At 46.4% G+C, this 20,132-nt stretch overlaps 1 protein-coding gene, 1 long non-coding RNA gene and 1 other non-coding gene across 4 annotated transcripts in view; 2 read left to right on the top strand and 1 right to left on the bottom strand.

The window, feature by feature from the left end:
- Slc8a3 (solute carrier family 8 member A3) overlaps window positions 1-20,132 on the bottom strand; it is a 146,882-nt gene that overhangs the window by 19,247 nt on the left and 107,503 nt on the right. The window lies entirely within an intron of this gene.
- LOC125388117 (small nucleolar RNA SNORA40) lies at window positions 5,981-6,101 on the top strand. Its single transcript, XR_007228129.3, has one exon. It is a non-coding gene; the product is annotated as a small nucleolar RNA SNORA40 (small nucleolar RNA).
- LOC146892349 (uncharacterized) lies at window positions 7,626-19,883 on the top strand. The gene is made up of 3 exons (XR_015004401.2): window positions 7,626-7,712; window positions 18,766-18,836; window positions 19,780-19,883. It is a non-coding gene; the product is annotated as an uncharacterized LOC146892349 (long non-coding RNA).

Below are 20,132 nucleotides of genomic sequence, written 5' to 3'. Positions count from 1 at the left end.
TTTCTGGCGTTTCCCCTTTAGTATTTTCAGACAATGGTTTGTCATAGGTGAAAGAGACTGTCTGGTTCCCACACTTAAAATTTAACACCTCTAATGCCTATGCATTGCATCTAGCAGTGAGTTCACTGTGACATTTTCAGAGATACATATATCATGCTTGCCAGCATCCAGTCTTCACAGCCCCGTCTCATCCTCTCCTCTCTCCCTGTTCCCCACAGTCCCTCTGGAGGTTGATGAAAGGCTACTGCATACATAAGAACATTGCACTCATAGGTCTTCTCACAAGGTTTATTCTTCATCGCTTTGCTTTTGGGACAATTTTTTTTTTTTTACTTCTAGAACCAGCAGATGATGACTGAAAGTGCGTATTTTATAGAAAGAACAGAAGGAGAGGGACAAGCAGGCCTGTGGGAATTCTGCCCAGAATATTAGATGCTCTCTCCCTTTTGTGTGGTGGTGAAGAGCGCTGGGGCTCAAGAGAATGGTTAGCTTTGTGTCATACATTGTCTAATTCACAGTGATTGGGAGATGCTATCTACAGATGAGATGCTGCAGTGTGGGGATGGGAGGGCAGGCTACATAACTCTGGAGCTGTCTGAGCTGGGATTGGTGTCTAAGTTTTCTGGTGGTCTGTTGGCCAATGCCAACCCCAACAACCCGCATAGTTTGTGTATGAAAATGTTTTATTTTGTAGAGCGAATGTGTAGGTAACTATTTTGTGCCACCTACCCACCCACCCCGTTGCTTCTCCTTTCTGCAGAGGTAAGCCTATGCCTTCAGTCTGTTGCGTATGGTGGGGCATTTTAGGACCAGTCTGCACACGTCACCTCCACTGGAGGGGATGGGGCACTGCTGCTATTGGGGCACAGAACTGCATAGGCATGCAGAGCTGTGCAAGACCCTGGTCTGCTCCCATCAGCAGTCCCCTTCCAGACATGCCTCTAAGATTGACATTTGCAGACAGACAGAGGCCTTCTGCCCCAATCTTTCTTTATAAGTGAAGCCCAGCTATCTTTGTAGTCTAACTTTGCATGGACTTTTTATTCTCTGAAGCCTCCCCAAGTTAACTATAAGAGTTCTCTTTGGTGCCTACATTTCCTCTACTAACCTCATTTACGGGTCCATCCCTCTCCAAGTGAGCATAACCATTGCCGATCTTGCCTGGACCATGCCACCGATGGTTATGAAATGACACTATGAACCTCGGTGACCTGTATATCCACTACAGTCCACGAAACCCAGGGTAGCTACCTTGGAAAGCAATGCCCTTGCAGTCTGTGAAAACCACAGCACAGTGACTTTTCTTCTTCCAGGGATGGTTAGCCTGGGTTGGAATCCCTTTCCCACCCTCCCCATCTGGGTAGCCTTGGACAACTTAATAAAGACCTCAAGATGCAACCTGCTTCAAGTGTGAAGTCTCCAGTGCAAAACGATACCACAGCGTTTGTTCTGCCGTGCCCCTCGAACAACAAGGAAGGACACAGAGGGAAGTGCATTCTTTGCTGAGGGTTTAACAGCTAGAAACCATTATCATTAAGCATAACAATGATCCCAGCTTGAGAGTCATATATAAGGGGATCTTTCCATCTCCAGTCATTAAGTCAGAAAATAAGGGGGGGGGGGAAATCAATAAATAGTACTTTCTGCAAATAGAGGTCAGGTCAAGAAAGGGGCTGGCTAAACCAGGATAATAGATCCCTAAATGGATTCTTACAGGGGCTTGGAGTGCTAGGGGGCTACAGTGAGAGACTTACTCCCTTTCTTTCAAAATCTGGCCTCTGCCATTATCAGTGACAAGCTCGGGCCTTCATAGAACATGCTACACAACACAGCTTGTGTTTGTTTTGGTTTCTAGTGAACAAATAAACAGGCAAAGAGACTCCATGGAGATTGCAGTGGAAGACAAGAGAAAGGAAGACAGGTGTTGAGTAGCAGAAGGAGGAAACGAAGCTAGTTGGAAAGACCAGCTGGAAGGTGGGATGAAGGATGGAGGCAGGGTGTGGGGTTTCCCCCACTGAGCTCATCTGTGGGGAAGACATCACATCTGTTTCCATGGAAGATGTCACCCTGCCCGGAGGCTGGAGAAAGCCCTCACAGTTTCCCCAAACTGACAACATTTTCATTTCTGTCTCCCCCACAAGTGAGACCACAGAACATTAACTAGGAGTCACCAGCTGGGCCTTGAGTCCTTTCCAAACTGGTTCCCTCAACTTCAGTCAGTGGCAAAAGCCTCTACCACTTGGCTCAGGCCCTAAACCTGGAACCACCCCTCTCCTGTTCTTGTTCTCTGTTTCTGCTTCCCTTCTCCTCACCTGCTCCCTGCTCTAAACTCCCTGACCACCACCCTTCCTTCTGCTACCGAGATCAAGACACCACAGTCTCTCCCTTGGCCTCCTACAGCCTCCGAAGAGACTCTTCCTGTCCTTGGTTCTGTTTCTTCTCTCTTCAATCCCTTTCCCACATCACAGTCAGAGTGACAGATGTAAAAGGCAATGTAGCCAGATTTGCTGGCATTCACTTGAAATCCCAGCACTCCAGAGACAGAAGGAGGATTGTAAAACTCAAGACCAGGCTGGCCTACATAATTACAGGCTAACCTTGGCTGCCCAGTGAGCCCACTGACTCAAACACACAGTCCTGATGCTGTCATACTTTCTGCAGCTGGAATAAACAGAATCCCATGTCCTAGAGGAGCTTCTCCATCCAGCTGCCCTAAACTTCAGATCTCACTCATCTCAAGATCCCCTTGCTCTCCTCCCAGGCACCCTCGTCTTTCTGCTTCTCAATTCCGGTTGCTTCCCACTCAGGGTAAGCATCCTCGTGTTCCTTCTCTGGGATGCTCTTCACCTGTGCCTGAACTTATCCTCGCCTTTTGGGTTTTCTTGTCCTCCTTAACTCCTGAAGAAGCCTTCCATAGTCATGTTAGCCCCTAGAATCACCCTCCTACCCAGACTGCATTGGATATCACCACACAGTAGTGATGTTCACGACTTGAAGTTAGCCTGTTGGTTACTGTTTCCTGTCAGTCTGTCTATACTTGAGTGTAGGCTTCAGTTCCTGCCTGGAACACACCCAGTACACAAGAAACCCTCAGAAAGACCTTGTAGAGTAACGACTGTTGAGTCAGTTGCTGAGACACCTGGAGTCTTATGTCTTTCTTCTATAAAAAATGTGAGAAAGGACAAAAAACACTTTGAAGGTTACCGCGACGGCATGCCCAAGGATTCTAAGGGACACAATGTCTGAGAGGCCTTCAGCTTACTTAAACTTCTCCATTTGTCCACTTTGGAAAAGACGGTGTCCCTAAGCAATATGGGAGCCATTAATTAGGGGGTGGAGTTCATAACGCTTCATTCTGTGTTGCCAGTTTTCTTGCAGCCCCGAGGCTGCTTCTAAGTGGACATGACATAGGCTATCCTGATGAGCTGTCTGGAGAGCCAGCGATGCCATCTGAGGCTACAGGGCCAGCACCAGCCTATTCCTACTAGCCTTCTGCTGGGAGGTGCCAGAATATGTGGCGTTCCCAGCTCGGGACCTGGCTGTGCCTCTTGGAGATGACTCTCCTGGGAGATCTCCCAATAACCCCAGAGGGATTAGGAAAACTAATCTAAAAGGTTGGCCTCTTAGAACATTGCTTTTCATGGAGGGCACCCAAACCGAGCGATCCTCTGAGCTTCATTCCTTTAGGACTGTTGAATCCCTTTAGCTAGAAGAGGCAGAGGCAGCATTTGCTAATTGAATAAGTGAAGGCTACATCAGAGAGCCATCCTGAGAGGGAATGAGCCCCCCCTGGAAAGTGATCTCTGCAAGGGCCCTGGCCAGGTCCTGTCACAGCAGAACACAATCCCCAGTCTCTATAGCAAAGAGTATAACCATGTCTCAGCTCTGTATTTTGAAGCCTGCTGGAGCCCCACATTTGCCCTGAATCAGCCCAAGGGAGTGGGGTGGTGGGGCGACAGGAAGATGCGCAGCTCCAGTTCCCTCCTTCTTCCATGTCAAGATGAGAAGTGAAAAAGCAGCAGCGGTCTAGGAACAGACGGCTGCTGTGCCCTGAAATTGACAAATTCCCTTCTTGGAAAGGCGAGGGGAATAATCTATAAAATAATTTATTTAACAGTATGCCTGCTCCCAGCACCGTAGACAGAAATGGCTGGTTATCTGATTCATAGCTTTAGAGACGTTGGGCCTCTCTTTCTGCCTTTCTTTCTCTGGCAGGGCTCTCATTTTAAAGAATGATTTTTGATCCAAGCAGGAAAGAATTTCTTTTTATTGTATAGGCATAAAGCTTCAGACCCAGGGGAAAACCTTCTAATAATTAGGAAGAGAGAGCTGCCGGCTCCACAGGACCTGTGTCAAGCCCTGTCAAAACGGTTCCCCTTCCACGTACTTCCTTGGCCACTTGAGCATCTACAAGCCTCTCATTGCAGGTGAGAAGTTTCTAGGGATGCCGTTGAACAGCAAATCTATGAGAGATGACTGCACCTGGGCTAGAGAGAGAAACTCCTTCAGTTAGAGACTCAACGACATGGGGAGATTCAGGGAGGCCATAGGCATTTTCCTGACTGTACCAGACACGGACCAAACTAAAGCAGGGTTGCAAAACCAGCAATCCTCCTGGTTCCACAGAATCGGCTACTCTTGGGGCAATCACAATAGACAAACTTCTGGAAGAATAGAATCTCAAAACATGTTTTTTATGAATGCAGGGAGGCAGAGGTAGTAATACTTTCACACGAACTAAGGAGACTTGGGGGCACAATGTAAGGAGACACCAGAGATTTCAGCACTCAAGCTAAGTGGCATCTTAATATTGCATTAAAAAAAAACAGAATTAATGGGGGGATATTCATCATGAACGAAATGTCAAATTTCAGATGAGGACCGGTTCCCAAGCTTCATCTGCATGACTCTCCTCAGGGTCCTTAGTCTCCTCTTAGCCGGTTGTGGCATTCCTGTGCTACCCGGTGCCTGGCGGCGTGACAGCAAGAATGATAGATTAGGAAAGCAGCCGACTTTCTGTTCTTTGCCTTGTGTGCACCCTCCTAGGCCACCTGCTCTTATCCAAAGAAAGCAAGAGACTCCTCTCTGGGATGTTTATGGGCAACAGTGGGAGCAAAACCCCACAACCCCTGCTTTTTGTAATTGCAGATCCCTTTCAAACAAAAGTGTGAATGTGTGCAGGTATGCGTGTGTGTGTGTATCTATGTGTGTGCATGTGTGCAGGTATGCGTGTGTGTGTGTGTGTATCTATGTGTGTGCATGTGTGTGTGCCTAGGAATGTGTGCATGTGTGTATGTGTGTGTTCAACGTATGTCTGTGTGTGTGTGTGCATAAGCACGAGCATATGTATGTGCATGTGTGTGTGTTCACTTGTGTGGGTGTTTATGTGTAAGCATGTCTCTGTATGTGTGTATGTATACGCGTGTGTATGCATGTGCACGTGTGCACATCTGTCATACAGGGCTCCTCACTCATCCTCAGGGACTGGTTTCCCGGTCTTACTGCTCGCATGTCCACAACTGCTCCTCTTCTCCACTGGCTCTTCCTCCTTCTCACCTTCCCTCTGCAAGGAGCCAGCTGCCATGCATCAGCCTGCAGTGTTCTGTAGGCCCAGGCCCCAGCATGTTCCCTGTTCTTACGCAGTAGAAGAGCAAGTCAGAGGGTGGGGTAGATAGAGAAGATGGCGAGGATGTGGTCCTTGAATTGTGCCTAGACAGATGGCAGCTAGTTCTCTGTGGCCCTTTGTCCTGCCAGCCTGTGCAGTCAGGCTGTGGGAACTGCACACTTCCCATTCCTCAGCACAGCCCCATCTTCTGGGACATCCTGTTGGTGACATCATCCCCCTCAAATCACTGTCACCTCAGACCTGGACTCTCACAATGGCCAGCTAACTCACTTTTTCCTCCTATACCTCATATCCTGACCCAGTCTTCTCTCTTACCAGTCAGAGTCTTTCTGTAACGTTTAAGAGAAAATCATTAGTATCTGTGTGTTGTTGAACTGCTGACCAAGGATTTAAAGATAGGTCCAAAAATAAGTCCTATCCTGCAGCCCAGAACTCATTGTTCAGAAAGAGTTTGATACATATGAGAAGGACTGTGGTACCAGAGCGCTCACAGTGATGGCGGTGTTCATAAAAAAGAATAACGAAAAAAGAATAGATAATTCAAAATTTAAAAGAGGGTCCTGATGTGCCACTTTTTACTCAGGCTCCGTGAACCAGACCTCGTCACACTTGGAATGCATCTGAAACTGAATGGAGTGGAGAGATGGCAACTGTTAGGGGTGTCTGCTGCTCTTGACGACACCATGTTCTAGTCTCAGCATCCATGTCAGGTGGCACACAACCGTCTCTAACTCCAGTTCAAGAGATTTGATACCTGCTTTGGCCTCTGAGGGCATCTGCAGACCAACATATTCTCTCTCTCTCTCTCTCTCTCACACACACACACACACACACACACACACACACACCCCTATATACCACAAATAAAAACAAATCCAAGGGAAAATAAAAATAAACCTTAAAAGTAAAGCATACAATTGAAATTGTCCAATCTCGTTGAGAAACTCTGAGACACAGAATACTCTGGAAGGTTTGAGGAAGCACAGCATGTTGGGCTTCAGTCCCAGAGTTCAAGTTGCAGCAGGGTTGCACTGGCCCTGAGGATATGCATTTGTGGACACATGCCCGGGAAGTGCTTGAATGCTGAATGAGCCCACACAGCTCACCTGGCTTGTTTTGCAGAGCACGGCCTGCTGGTCTCCCTCTGCTGCCTTTGCCCCACATACCCATCTTCTCTTACAACACCTTTCCATGCCAGCCAGTCTCACCTGCATTCTATCCGCCTGCTTACCTGGCTCCCTCACCAGAATACAAATGCCGCTGAACGCAGAAACACTGCCTGTCCCATTTGCCAGCGCCTGGCACACACTCTGGCCCCTGGGCAGTTTATATGTTTGGAATGGATGGTTTCTGAATAGCCATAGTGGTGGCATCAGAAGCTAAGCCCAGGGCGTTACAGCACAGAGCCCGGGCTTAGTGCTTAGCGTAAGATTGCTGGGAAGGGTGCAGAAAAGCCCTTGGCTGTCTCTCTCATTTCAGTTTTGCACACACTACTCCATTGAGAAGCATGGTTCTGAAGCCACCGCTATGAAGAGATGGCTTTAATGCTTCTCTCAGCTCTTTCCTAACCGTCTAGTCCTCTTTTCCTAACCTGTAAAACATGCACAGAATGAGTCGTCTTGTCTACGGTCCCCACTCCGCTGGCCACTTCAGTTACTTAGTATTGACGACAGTTCTATGTCTCAGCTCTTCCCTACGGGTCCTTCTTGTGACTGACGTCATAGAGGTAAAGAGTCTCCCCCCACTCAGTGGCCAAGAGCTCCAGCCTTAGGATCAGAGCTAGCTGTTTACAGGACTTCAAAGTTTTAGCCTTTTGACCAATTTGTGAAATGCTCCGAGCCTCCGTTTCCTCATCTGAAGGAGGACATAGTTGTAAGACTTACTTCACAGGGTCATTGAGAGGACCAAAGGCAGAAACCCAAGGAAAGTTTATAGCAAGGGACTGGCAAAGAATAAGTCGTCAAAAATGTTAATTTGATGATCTTCTGTTTAAGTTATGACTGATGCAATTCTCTCTCTGGTTCCCAGGATGGACTCCCAAGAGGGTTATCTACCTACCAGTTCTACAGTGCTGGTTTGTGGTCAGGTAGGGCAGCTTTTCAAGTACATGCATGGGCGAACAAAGAATCACCGATAAAGGGATGTATCTCACTGTCAAACTCCTGCCTACTAGTCTTCCCTGCTTTAGTGACCTTTCCCTTCACCTGTTGCCCCCAGGGCACTGGGTAACCTTCCCTATTATCCAACTCTGTCCTCTTTCTTTTCTAAGCTGACTGCAGAAGTGGCTCATCTGCATATCCACCTCCCATTATAGATTGACAGGCTCCTGTTTTACCTCCCTGGTAGGAGGGAGCCAAAGAGATCAATTTGTATTCCTGGGACTCTTGGCTTGGATAGGGAGAAGTTCTGATAGCGATCAGGCCTTGAGGACACCCACTCACACCCAGAATCTGATTTGTTGATGCTCTTTCCAAGTTTTCAAGTCCCTTTGCTACCCTGCCCCAACTTCAGTGAGTTCTCCCGAGCTCTTCCCTGAGTGGGCTGAGTGTCGCACTACAAGAATCTGTCTGTCCCCTCTTAGAGCCCAGTGGTCCTTCTTCTCATTCCCACAGCTCAGATCTGTCCACCGTGTTCAGAAGGCTTGCAAGCAACACTCCCTTTACACAGGGCATTTGCATGTTCATTTCCTAGTGGAAGAAATGAAATGAGTTTGGGAAAGCCTGGATTTACAGAGAAGCCAGATTCAACTGACAGGAGGCAGTTCATGAAAAAGACGCGTTTGTGTAGACGACACATCTGGGGGCTGCTGCCTTCCTGGATGAAATTATGGTCATGGGACAGTCAGACAGACTCAGTCACCTGAAACAGAAGGAGGTGACATTCTGGGGTGATAAAAGAAAACACAACGATGGTGACAATAATATAATACATTTTAAACTCTGCCTCTGCCCGGAGGGCTCTTAATCACGATCTCAAAGCCCTCTCCCTCCATCTTGCCCATTCATCTTTCCCCCATCCCTGGGAAATAGCTGGCAGGTAGGTAGCAGAGCGCTATAAATAGAGCACCGTATCATTATCTTTGATGCGAGCACTGTGTATTTAGACAGCATTTTCTCTGAAGCACTCAAGAGCTCCACACACATGATATTATCTAATTCAAACTCATTCATGGAGTATCCCCCACATTTGCTGCCTTCCAGGCAGTTTGGAAAGCTCCAGAACCACAGAAATTCACATTTCCTATGCCAGCTCTCTCCCCTCCCGCTCCTATAGGAGGTCACAGGCACAGGGAAATTCCCAGGGCCACTCTTGCTCACCTGAAGCAGCCATCATTGCAGCTTGCTCACCTCTTCTTTTTGGGGGGGACACAAGCACCCTCACACACCGACTCAGTTTTACAGTAATGATACCAAGGGATGAGGGGTGAATTTTTTTTTCCTGCCAGAAATCATGAGCCTATTTTCTGGTTTTGTAAAGTGTCATTTATTGGCTTTAAGATCTTGTGAAGATACAGGGTCGGTAATGGACTGGAGCATGCTCTGTCTGTATGAACGCATGGCAGAGACTAAGCTCCTAGAAGTCTCTGCTTACCTTGAAAGTGCACATCACCTGGTAGGCGTCTTTCACTTGTAGAAGCTTCTGTATTTCCCTCTCACTGACGCCATCAGCAAGTGACATTCTTCTCATATGTACTTATACTATACATCACAATTATACAGAATTGATCGGCTATGCAATTGTCACCTTTCCTGTCATCCTCGCTGTCCTAAAGTCTATGAGGACAAGTGCTGTGCTTGTTTTAATTAATTGTCTCTATCTCCTGAGGTGAGGGCATAGTCAGATGCTTAGCAAAAGCGTTTGCTGGGTGAACGCAGGAAGAAGGGAGTGATGGGAGGAACCACAGTGAGCCATCTCTGGGGCGGGGCTACGAGGGATGCTGTTTTGCATAAGTCTGAGTGCAAATCCTGTCATCAAATTTCCGAGAAACTACTGCCGTACCTTCACCTCACTCTTGGTCCCTGAGGTCCCTGGTAGCAGTTTAATAGAAATCATAGGTCGTTTGGCATCATCCGATAATTTAGTTGCACCAGAGACTCAAGTTCTTATGGGATCTGTTTTGAAAGCCTAGTACTTCAGGCAAAATCCCCCACCTGCACCTGTCTATGCAGTGTAGGGGGAGGGAGCAAAGTCTGGAGAATGGAAACATTCCTCATTCTCTATTGCTGACAACTGTGTGACCCTGGCCACATTCCTCAGCATCCGTCTCTCAGCAGTTACGGGAAGACAACTTCCACACTGGGTGGCTGTGGGAGTTAAATGAGAAAACACAGGCAGAGGGCTCAGCAAATGGTTGCCCCATCCCTTCCTTTGCCCCTTGACCTCCACTGCCTCCCACTATCCTCTCTTCTGGGGCACTTGCCATTTGGATGCTTCTACCTCGCAGGCTTTAGGCGCCATGCTGGAAGTGCTGAAACTTGGACTATATTTAGATGCCTTAGCTCTTTTACTTTTTTACACCACTGGGTTGCTATGGTGATGGTGGAGTGGGGAGGGGGAAAGGACAGCTTGAAAGAAAGCATGGAGCTCAGCCACGAAGATCAGCAGCCTTGCCCGTGGACTGTTTTTGTGAGCTGGCACTCTCTAAGGAGCCTTGCCTGTGCATTTCATCCAGAGATGCTACGAGGAGACAGGTACCGCCTGGTAAAGGCCAGAACGGAAGGAAAGCGAAAGGAGGGGAAGGGAAAGGAAGGGAAAGAGGACTATGCTAAAAACTGCTTTCCTTCCCTGGCCTGAACACAGCTGTAAGCCCTGCAGCCTTCCTCAAATGGCGCCACTATCAATCAAGTCAGGCGACAGTAAGTGAGGCTGGGCGGATGAATAACATCGGTTATATTGGAGTTCAGAAGTCATTCAGTCCAGACGCCGTCTCAAGAACAAAGTTCTGTCCCTACATCATGGCCCAGGGTTGTCATGGATTCAGTCTATAGGAGAAGTCAAGGTCATACAAGGGTAGAAATAAAACTGTGCTCAAAACTCTGATGTACTTGGTGGATTTGCAGGTGGGCAGGCAGGCTACAAGCTGATCACAAAACTGGGCACTGCAGAAAGAGCTAGTGTCCCTAAAGCATCATTTCACGGAGTCCCTGGAGTGGCTTGGGTGAGTAAGATTATCTCTATCTCTTCATGAGGAAATGAGGCAGGGGAGTTGGGGATTTACCCACTGTCATAGTTGGTAAATGGCGGAGTTGGGATTTGAACTCAGGCCATCTGGAATCCAAATCCATTGTTTATCCTGATATACCAATGGTTACCAGGAATAATTTATTAAATCTGAATACAATGCAAGTGAAAAAAGGGTACAGTGAAATCTAACCAAAAAGCAGCTAAAGTTAGAGCGGCCATTGCCAAACATGAAGCGTTCATCTTGAACAGTTTGACCTCTAGGATTCTGGGTAGGACCTTGCAAAATGTGGTCTCTGCTACATCCATCTTAAAAACCCTAGGGAACAGTAAATGTGCTGGCTGCTATATCCCAGTCCAAGATGCTGATCCAGCAGATCTGGGGTGCTAGTATTTGGATGAGAAACCAGAAGATTCTGATAAATACTAATTTATCTGGGGGGTAGCTTAGCAACTGGGAGATGGAACATCGCATCACACATCTCTTTTCCTAGCCTATCTGATTTCTCATTTGTCTGAGATCAAACATCAGGAAATACTCAGTTGGGAAAGGAGGTGGATGCCTTTAATTCCAGCACTCAGGAGACAGAGGCAGGGGGATTTCTGAGTTGGAGGCCAGTTTGGTCTACAAAGTGAAGTATAAGACAGCCAAGGCCACACAGAGAAACCCTGTCTTGAAAAACCAAAAAGAAAAAAAAGTCAAGCTGAACTGTTCAGTGGTTTTCTTATCATCCTCTGAGCCTCTGTCTGTTGTTAAACCTTGGGCTCTAATCTATGGGGTCAACAGCGTCAACAGAAGATCACAACCATTGCCCGACTTTAGGTCATTGCTGAGCCTAACAGAGCAGATACCCTTGGGAGGAGTCTCTGGGTGGAGAGCATGGAGTCAGAGAGACTTGCTCAAGAGCATCAAAGGGACGTTTAGCAGATGGCAATTTCTCAAAAAAGTTCCACATGAGGTTTGTATTAAAAATATGTATTGGACAAGCACAAAGTCTAGAAAGCCGTCCAGGGAAATGGATACTTGGCTTCTCATTCATTGAAGGACTGGAAGACTCATTTGACAAAGGAAGGAGGACTTGATGCTTCTCTTGAAGGGCACAGGCAAGGCTGAAGTATAATTTTTAGGTCCCTTCACTTCTTCAAGCTTTATGACATTTCTCTCCTCTATGATCAACAGCTCCCTCTTGTCCAGACATTGCGCAGTATACACATAACTCGCACTCCCTCCCCTACACCTTATGAGGCCTGAGCAGCGTTCCCACTTTGCAGATGAGGAAGCAGAAAACACTGAGAACTTTTGCCCAGCACCGTACAACTAGGAAGTGATAGAATTGGGATTTTATCTCAGTGCTTTGATTCCAAGTTCTATGTATAGTCTTACCCCAAACTAATTCAAGAACTAAGTATGTACAGTCCAAGTAAGTTCCCATGATGGATTCTTCTAAAATATTGAATTATTTCATTTTTGGTTTTAGGTGGTGAATACATGTAGCTGAAGCTTCTGGGAAATACAGTATTGGGTAAAAGGATAGCGCCAAAAAGATTATTTTTTCAGTTTTGCAGATTGCATTTTGGAGCATTATTTGAAATTAATATAGAGCCTAACACAGACTAGGCAACTGCTCCATCATATTCTCAGCCACTATTTTATACTTTTTATTTTGAGATAGAGTCTTGCAAAGTTTCCCAAACCAGCTTTAAACTCTCCTTGGAGTCCAGGCAGGCCTCAGTCTCTCCATCTTCCCAACCCAGTCTCCAAGTAGCTGGACACGTGCCGCCAGGTCTGGCTTAGCCGATAGTAAATTTTAAACAATTCTTTTGTTGTTGTTGTTGTTTTTGGCTTTTCGGTATCTTTTTCCTTAATAAAATCTTACTATAACAACAACAACAAGGGGTTGCAGAACATTTATTATGCAAGCTCTGCCTGCAGGCTGAGATCTCATCTCCAGTGATGGAGTGGCTTCATCCATAAGTCTAACTCCTTCAGACCCCTCACTTCGGGTCTACAGCTGGCGTTTATACACAGCACCTCCTTCTTCCCTCGTTCTCACCCTCATGGTACCGTGAGCCTAAGGGGTTCTGGCTTGGCCACACTCCTGTTGGCAGACTGTGGTTACTCACTGTGGAGGATTCCACATATGAACAGGAAATTTAAACAAAGGGGAAATGAAATGAAAGGGAGTCAAGGAATTGTGGGTACAGAGGGAGTTGAGAATGGGCAGTTTGAGTCCACAAGCTTCCCAGGAATTCCAGCATGGGAGGGAATGCTTGTGGTTGCATTCCTCTCTGTCTTGTCGGTACGGAGTCCCTTTGAGCTAGCATCTGCTTTCATATTCTAGTACTTTGTGCTGGGGACAGCAGCAAGCAGGTGGGAAGGCAGAATGGAATGGGACAGGAAGAGGAGAGGACCTAGTTATACTCAAGATGGAAGCTCGTGGTCAGAAGGAAAGTGGCTTATTCCACTCCTAAAACCTTCACGAGCTCAGAGCAGTTATAGTTAGCTTCTATTGTCCCAATATTGGAACCCGATCCAGCCTCTCTTCCCAGCATCTTCTTTAGATTGTGACGGAACACCCAGAGTGATGTTACTGAGGATGCATGCCTCCAGCATGGAGCCCTCGGGTTCAGACTGATGCTGTCTGCATAGCTGTTGGCACTTTAGGAAATGCTTTCCCAGAAGAGTTTTCCAATGTTCTTGTAGGAAAAGCAGAATAGATATCAAGGAATTTATTTTCTTTATTACTGAATGGGGAATGGCAGAGCTAGCTTTTTGGCGTCTTCTCCTTCTCCCAGGGAGGGGGTGGGTCTGTTGGAGAGTCAGCTGCAATTGCCTTAAGTTCTGGAGTGAAAGGAGAGTGGAAGGAGTCCTCTTGTCACAGAGGAAACTTTTAATAGAGGAGACTTTTCACAAGTTTGCATTCAAACTTGAACACATCAAGAGTGTGTAGGCAGCGGGCCATATTTTTTTTGTTCCCAGTTGCCTATCACCAGCCTCCAATTTTCAAAGGATAGAGAATACAAAAAATCCTATGCATAGACAACGAACTCTTCGGTTTAGAGAATTCTAATATAGCTCATTTGATTATTACAACGTTGCACTGACATTCGGAGTTAGAGTCACACTCATTGGTGAGCTGCGGCAATTGAGATGCAGGGTGTCAAGGCCTCTGCCTAAGTTCATGTAGCTGGTGAATGATACGGGGAGCATTAGGCTCACGCCTTCAGCTAATGAAGTTGGAAATCTTCCCGATACGCTTTCTTCCTGCTTGTCTACAGGCCTTTCGAATCCCAACTTAGACATCCTGAAGGCGGCAAAAGAAATGTGTGGAGACAGTCTATTTCATGAACCAAGAATATTGTAGCAGAGGGAGAAGTGAAGAGCAGAGATTTTGTGCAGAGGCTGATCTAGGCGTGAATCTTGTCTCTGCCACTTACAGCTAGATAGCACTAGCTGCAGGACAGGTTATTTTAAGTCTCTGGCTTCTCATCTGTGATAGGGTGGCACGATAATTAAGTGAGATGCTTTTCTGTGAATTGCTTAACGTGAATTGCTCAATACAGACACTCATTGCTCTGCTGTTGTCCACCATGCTGACATTAATCACTGCATCTGTTTTAATTAGAAGATCACGAAAAAGATGGCATCATCTTGGTATTGTCTAAGATGGCGCTTGCATCTCACAGATTGCAACGTCACCTATTTTAATAAACTTTCCTATCTTGTTTCCTAAAAACAGCTGCCGGGCTCCTCCTCCTCCTCCTTCAGCTCTCTTCCTCCTCCTCCTCATTATCATTATTATTATTTATACCCCGCATTAAGAGCATTTCAGTGCTTGTCGCTGTCATCAGCCTTCTTGGTCCTGAGGAAAGAAATCCTGCAAGTGGGTAGTTATTGTACCTTTTGACCCAGCTGCTCATTCTTCAGCGGGGCTTAACATACTGCTGTCTTTTTATTTTGTCCTTACACTCCGTCTGGTCAAGTTTCTAAACAAGCAAACTTGTCACCGAGGCCATCAGATTAGAGCCCTTAGCATTTCTCTCAGAGGAACCAATACCTCACATCTCAAAGTACTTTTTCATCTCCGTCCAGCATTCAGTACTGAGAGGGGTGTGGTGTCCAGGATCATGGTTTTAATTAAGGGGACTATGGACTATTTTCTGGAATTGCTGCGTATTCTTGGAGAATCAGAGACTATCCAATGAGGTGAAGCAGACAGAACTGCTGGACTTCGAAAGACCGGACTGCAAGCCCCGAAGAGCTCCAGGCACTCAGAGTCCTTGAATCCCATTTCCTTAGTGGAATTCTTTATTTTTTTTTCCTATGTAAGACAAATGGAGGGGTGGAAGTGTAAAGGACAACGTGGGGGAGGAAGGCACCTAGGGTTAGTTCTATGAAGCTGACGAGGTTGGCGGTGAATAGAAGATGCAGCTAGACACACTGTAGTGGGACAGAAGGAGCAAAAGGCAAACGAGACATCCAAAGCCCCTTATAAATGATGAATGGCTTTCTGTGGAACGTGGTATGAGGGGCTGAAGGGGTTAAAAAGAGGACTAAAATGTTGCTCTTCATTTAAAAAAAAAACTTAGTATGAGGTGACTTACAAATATTAAGAACTATACTTCATGGTTAAGTTAATAGCCTACAGATACATGTTTGGCAACTTCCTCTAAATTCTATTTTCACCATTTTTCATGTATGGCAAAACAAATCACACCAGTGTGCACAAAACCACATAGTAACGTAACAGAGTACGCATTTCTCTGTGAGGGTGAACTATGGCCCCCACTCTCCTGGACAGCAATGGAGACAGTCTGCATTGTCTATTTTGTAGTGTGATGCCCCAAGGCTCTTCTCTCCCTTTAACCTGGCTCCCCTCCTCCCCTGCATTGACCAGTGAGTCTAAATTCCCATAACATTCCCAGTACAATGTCTGGAGACTGGTCAGTGGGAGGCAGGCTAATGAAATGCTATGCCAGGCAAAGATGAGGGAAACAATTACCCTGCTCTTTAGGAGTTCCCAGTCTGGTGGACAAGGCATATGTGTGAGCAGACATTTTTACTATGAGCCCAATCTGATTTATACAACTGGAAAGAACCTCAAAGACTGGAATTCTTAAATGTCCTTGCCACATGTCATTTAATAGTAAAATCCATTCAGACTCTCATGCCCTTTAACTTGGCCCAGGCGCTGGCTGCTTTACATGGATGAGCTCATCCGGCCACTACAACCCACTAACTATAGAAACTGTCAGCTTCTTCTTTTACATATGGTAAAGCTAAGGCACAGAAGGATTAAGAGGCTCATCCTAGGTCACACAGCTAATAAATGAGAGAGATAGACTTTGAACTGGGGAATTCTAGATCCACATCCAAAGAAACAAAAGGAGTTTGGAGCATCACTGTAACCTTGTGGCTAGTTAGGTTTTGGAGTGCTGTAATAAAGCATTATGACCAGAGCAACTTGCGAAGGAAAAGCTTTATTTCACCTTATGGCTTATGTAAGTCCATCACCGAAGGAAGCCAGAACAAGGAACTCAGAGCAAGGACCTGGAGGCAGGAACTGCTATAGAGACAATGGAGGGGTATTGTTTAGTGCATTTCTCCTCATGGCTTGCTCGGCCTGTTTTCTTATACCACCCAGGACCAACAGCCCAGGGGTGGTACCACACAAAATGAGATGGGCTCTCCTATATCAATCATCAGTCAGGAAAATGTTCCATGGGTCAATCTGTTGTAGGCACTTTCTCAGCTGAGATGCCTCCTTCCAAATGACTCCGGCTTGTGTTAAGTCAACGTAAAACTAAGCAGCAACCTTGTGTTCTCGATGACATTTTTTTTTTTTTATTTTTCGAGACAGGGTTTCTCTGTAGCTTTGGAGCCTGTCCTGGAACTAGCTCTTGTAGACCAGGCTGGCCTTGAACTCACAGAGATCTGCCTACCTTTACCTCCGGAGAGCTGGGATTAAAGGCTTGCACCACCACCGCCCAGTTTTGAAGGCATTTTTATAACCAGCATTGATTGCATGTTCCTTCCAGCTTATCTCATTTAATTCCCATTGCAAGTGGATGCACGTTTCAGATGCTGATGGTACATCAGAGCAGCCCAGTAAAATGTCTAAAATAGCATAGAGCGGTGGAACGCAGCCAGAATGCCAGCTCGGTTGGCTGATTCCAAGCTCAAAGCTTTCCTTTGACCCACATTTCTTACAGAAGCGCTGAGTTGAGATGGAATCTTAGTAACTACAGAATTAGTATTTCTATTCCCTCTGCCTAAGAGCAGACATGCCTAGCACTCTCCTCCAGGAATATGTCTGTGTCCACGACCTTGTGAGGTGGATCAAATGGCATAAATCAGATCCCCTACTACAGGAAGGTAGTGATGAGCAAGGGGCCCTGAAGGGAAAAAGTTACAGACAGATACCTGACATGAGCCTCTTGCAGTTCCAAAGGCCGCGACTGACTTTAGCTAGGTAGGGGTTTCAGACCCCATGCTCCATTACTCAAAACACAGGCCTCACTGTCTTTGTGACGATCCAAAGAATCAGAAAGATTCTGACTGAACATACCCAACTATCTAACATATTTTAAAAACTGCTACAATTGCTCCAAGGGAAAAATAATTTAGGATAATTCTTAACTTCAACTGTCCTGGCCAAGTCTATGTTAAGAGTGTCATTAAAATAACTACCACAGCCAGGCAGTGGTAGTGCACTTCTTTACTCCCAGCATTCAGGAGGCAGAGGCAGGCGGATCTCTGTGAATCTGAGTCCAGCCTGGTCTACAAAGACAGTTCTAGGACAGCCAGAGCTGTTACACAGAGAAACCCTGTCTCAAAGAAAATAAGACAAACACAAAAGATAATCATCATAAAATCAGGAAAATAAAAATAGGTCAATATGAAGACTAGGGAATCACAGGGAAGAGACAGAGGCAGATGACCCTGAGGAAGTACAGCCTTCCTAAGGAGGCTCTTGGGCTACTGCACAACTCTCATCCGTCTCCTCAGACTTTCAGAACGCTGACTGAACGTTTATGCTGTTATCTATTGATGGGCAGGGAGTCATAGAAGCGCTGTCTACCAGTGACCGTTGGGGTTTGGGCCCAGCAAGTTTATGCACTTGATGTTTGATCTCACTTATCTTCACTTGTTTTCATCACTTTGCTGTAAAATTATCTCAAGAGCTGTTCTTCCCCGCTTTCCTGTCTTAAGCAGTCACTCTGGGTCAAGGTTTCAATTCTCATTTCTGGATGAATAGGAAGAACACTTAGCTTAGGTTGCCACTCACAATTTCAGTCCGTAGGCAACTGAAGCAAACGCAAAACACTTTCTGCAAGAATCCAGAGGAAATGTCAGCATCTTCTGTCTCATGGTTTTGCTTTTCAGAGTTTGGACGCCATGCCCCATCTGCCATTCCCACTTTGTAACAGGCAAACACAAGCCTGAATGTTGCCCCTGCTATTTAGCATCCTAAATACTCACGTTGTGCCTAACTATACAGGGAAGGGATGGGCTAGGAACTGAGAAGTATAAATTGGATCTTTGGGTCTTCAAGTGGTTGCTATACATCTGCATAATAGACAGGCCTTGATGAAGAACAGGCAGATGCTGTGGGAAGTATATGGTCAGTGGAAAGAACCATTGACTGGTAGACATTAAGACATTATTGGAAGAGCTGAGACAGGGACGGTCATTGGGGATGCGGGAGGTTTGTGGAGTCAAGAACGGTGGGACAAGGAGAAAGCATACCGTGGAACGGGTCCCCATGGCCGCAGCAGAAAGGTGTGGGGACAGGCTGTGTGATGCTGCCTTGCGGTCTTCTGAGAATCAGCAGACCTCTTAGATAGGCATGCCCTGGAAATAAAATTCCTCTAGCTAGATTTTCTGGAGAATCCAGGATCTCCCCCTATTTCCTCACCCCTGCCAACCCTCATGGGTTCCACTGTTTCCTTCCTAGGGATTGTTTTGAAGCAAATCTCTCAGAGCTGTGGCAGTTGGGAATGGCTCCCTCCTCCCTGTTACCTTGAGGTAATGGCTCTTTCCCCTTCAGCTGATAAAGCCCTCTCCTGCTGCTTCCTACTGCTGTCTTCTGAGTCACTTCTTCGTCAGTGATGACTCTGGCGGTTGGCTCACAGTCTTCCTGACAGCACCCTGGGTGAGGCTGGTACCCAAGATGACTAATTAATAACCCTTGGCCTTCAGGCCCTTCATCTTTTCATTTTCAGTGACCTCACCCTCCACTGCAGCCATCCACCCTTAAGTCTGTCTTGAGCCTTGTCATCTATACCTGCACCACCATCAAGATACCAAGCTCAAATATCTCACAGATAAATTCACTATTTGCTTGGCCAAAGCCACCTCTCCTTCAAGCCCCACGTCAGTGGATTCTGAAGCTTCCTATTCATTCCTGTATCCTGGCTCCCTCTCTGGACTAATGAGCTTCTGATCATAAACTAGCTTCTGTTGCTTTTGCCTGTTGCATCTCACAAGTATACTTTCACCCTTTTATCCCCTGCCCAGACTCTCATGTATAGGCCCCCAGGGTCTCTGGCAAGGATTCTGGAACTCAGTCTCCTGAGCTGGTTCATGAACACCCAACTTCATTCTCTGCGTGTGTTCAGGAGCAAATCTCCTTTATGCCCTTTCTTCCTTTCAAACTAGAGGCCATTTCTCAGAAGGCTGTTACCTGCCTCCTTGCCCTCTTGCCCGCTTGCAAACTTGGTTCCCACTCATTACGCTTATTAAGATGAGTGTTAATTGTCAACCTTGATGTTTTGAATTTAGAATCACCTGGGAATTGGGCCTCTGAGCATGTTTGCGGGGGAGATTATCTTGATTACGGTTTGAAGTGGGAGAACCAGCCCACTATGGGTGGCACCATTCCCTAGACAAGGGATCTTGGGCTGTATCAGAGTGGAGGCACTGAGCTGAACATTAGCATTCATGCATTCATTTATCTCTTCTCCTGCAGATGCAATATGGCCCGCTGCTTTGAGCTTCTGATGTCTTGGCCTCCCCACCGTGTTAAATTAACCTGGAACTGTGAGATAAAAAATAAAAACCTTTCTCTATTAAGTCACTTTTGTCAGAGTTTGTTTTTAAATAGCTGACAATAGGAGTAAGTCCACCCCTGATGCTGTCGGGAGCACCAGGACCCACAGGCTGGATGACCCAGGGCCCTAGGATAGAACCAAACATGATTGGAAGAAAAGTTTCAATGTAATGACACTTAATGGTATTCTGCTACACTCATAGATTGTCATCAGAAAGGCTTCACTCAGCAACGGACGGAAACAGATGCAGACCCACAGTCACACATTAGGC

This window comes from Myodes glareolus, chromosome 11 (genome assembly GCF_982192425.1).
Source record: "Myodes glareolus chromosome 11, mMyoGla1.1, whole genome shotgun sequence".
Taxonomy (NCBI): Eukaryota; Metazoa; Chordata; class Mammalia; order Rodentia; family Cricetidae; genus Myodes; species Myodes glareolus.
Note: the sequence above shows the minus strand (reverse complement) of the source record. Positions and strands in the feature narration are given on the sequence as shown.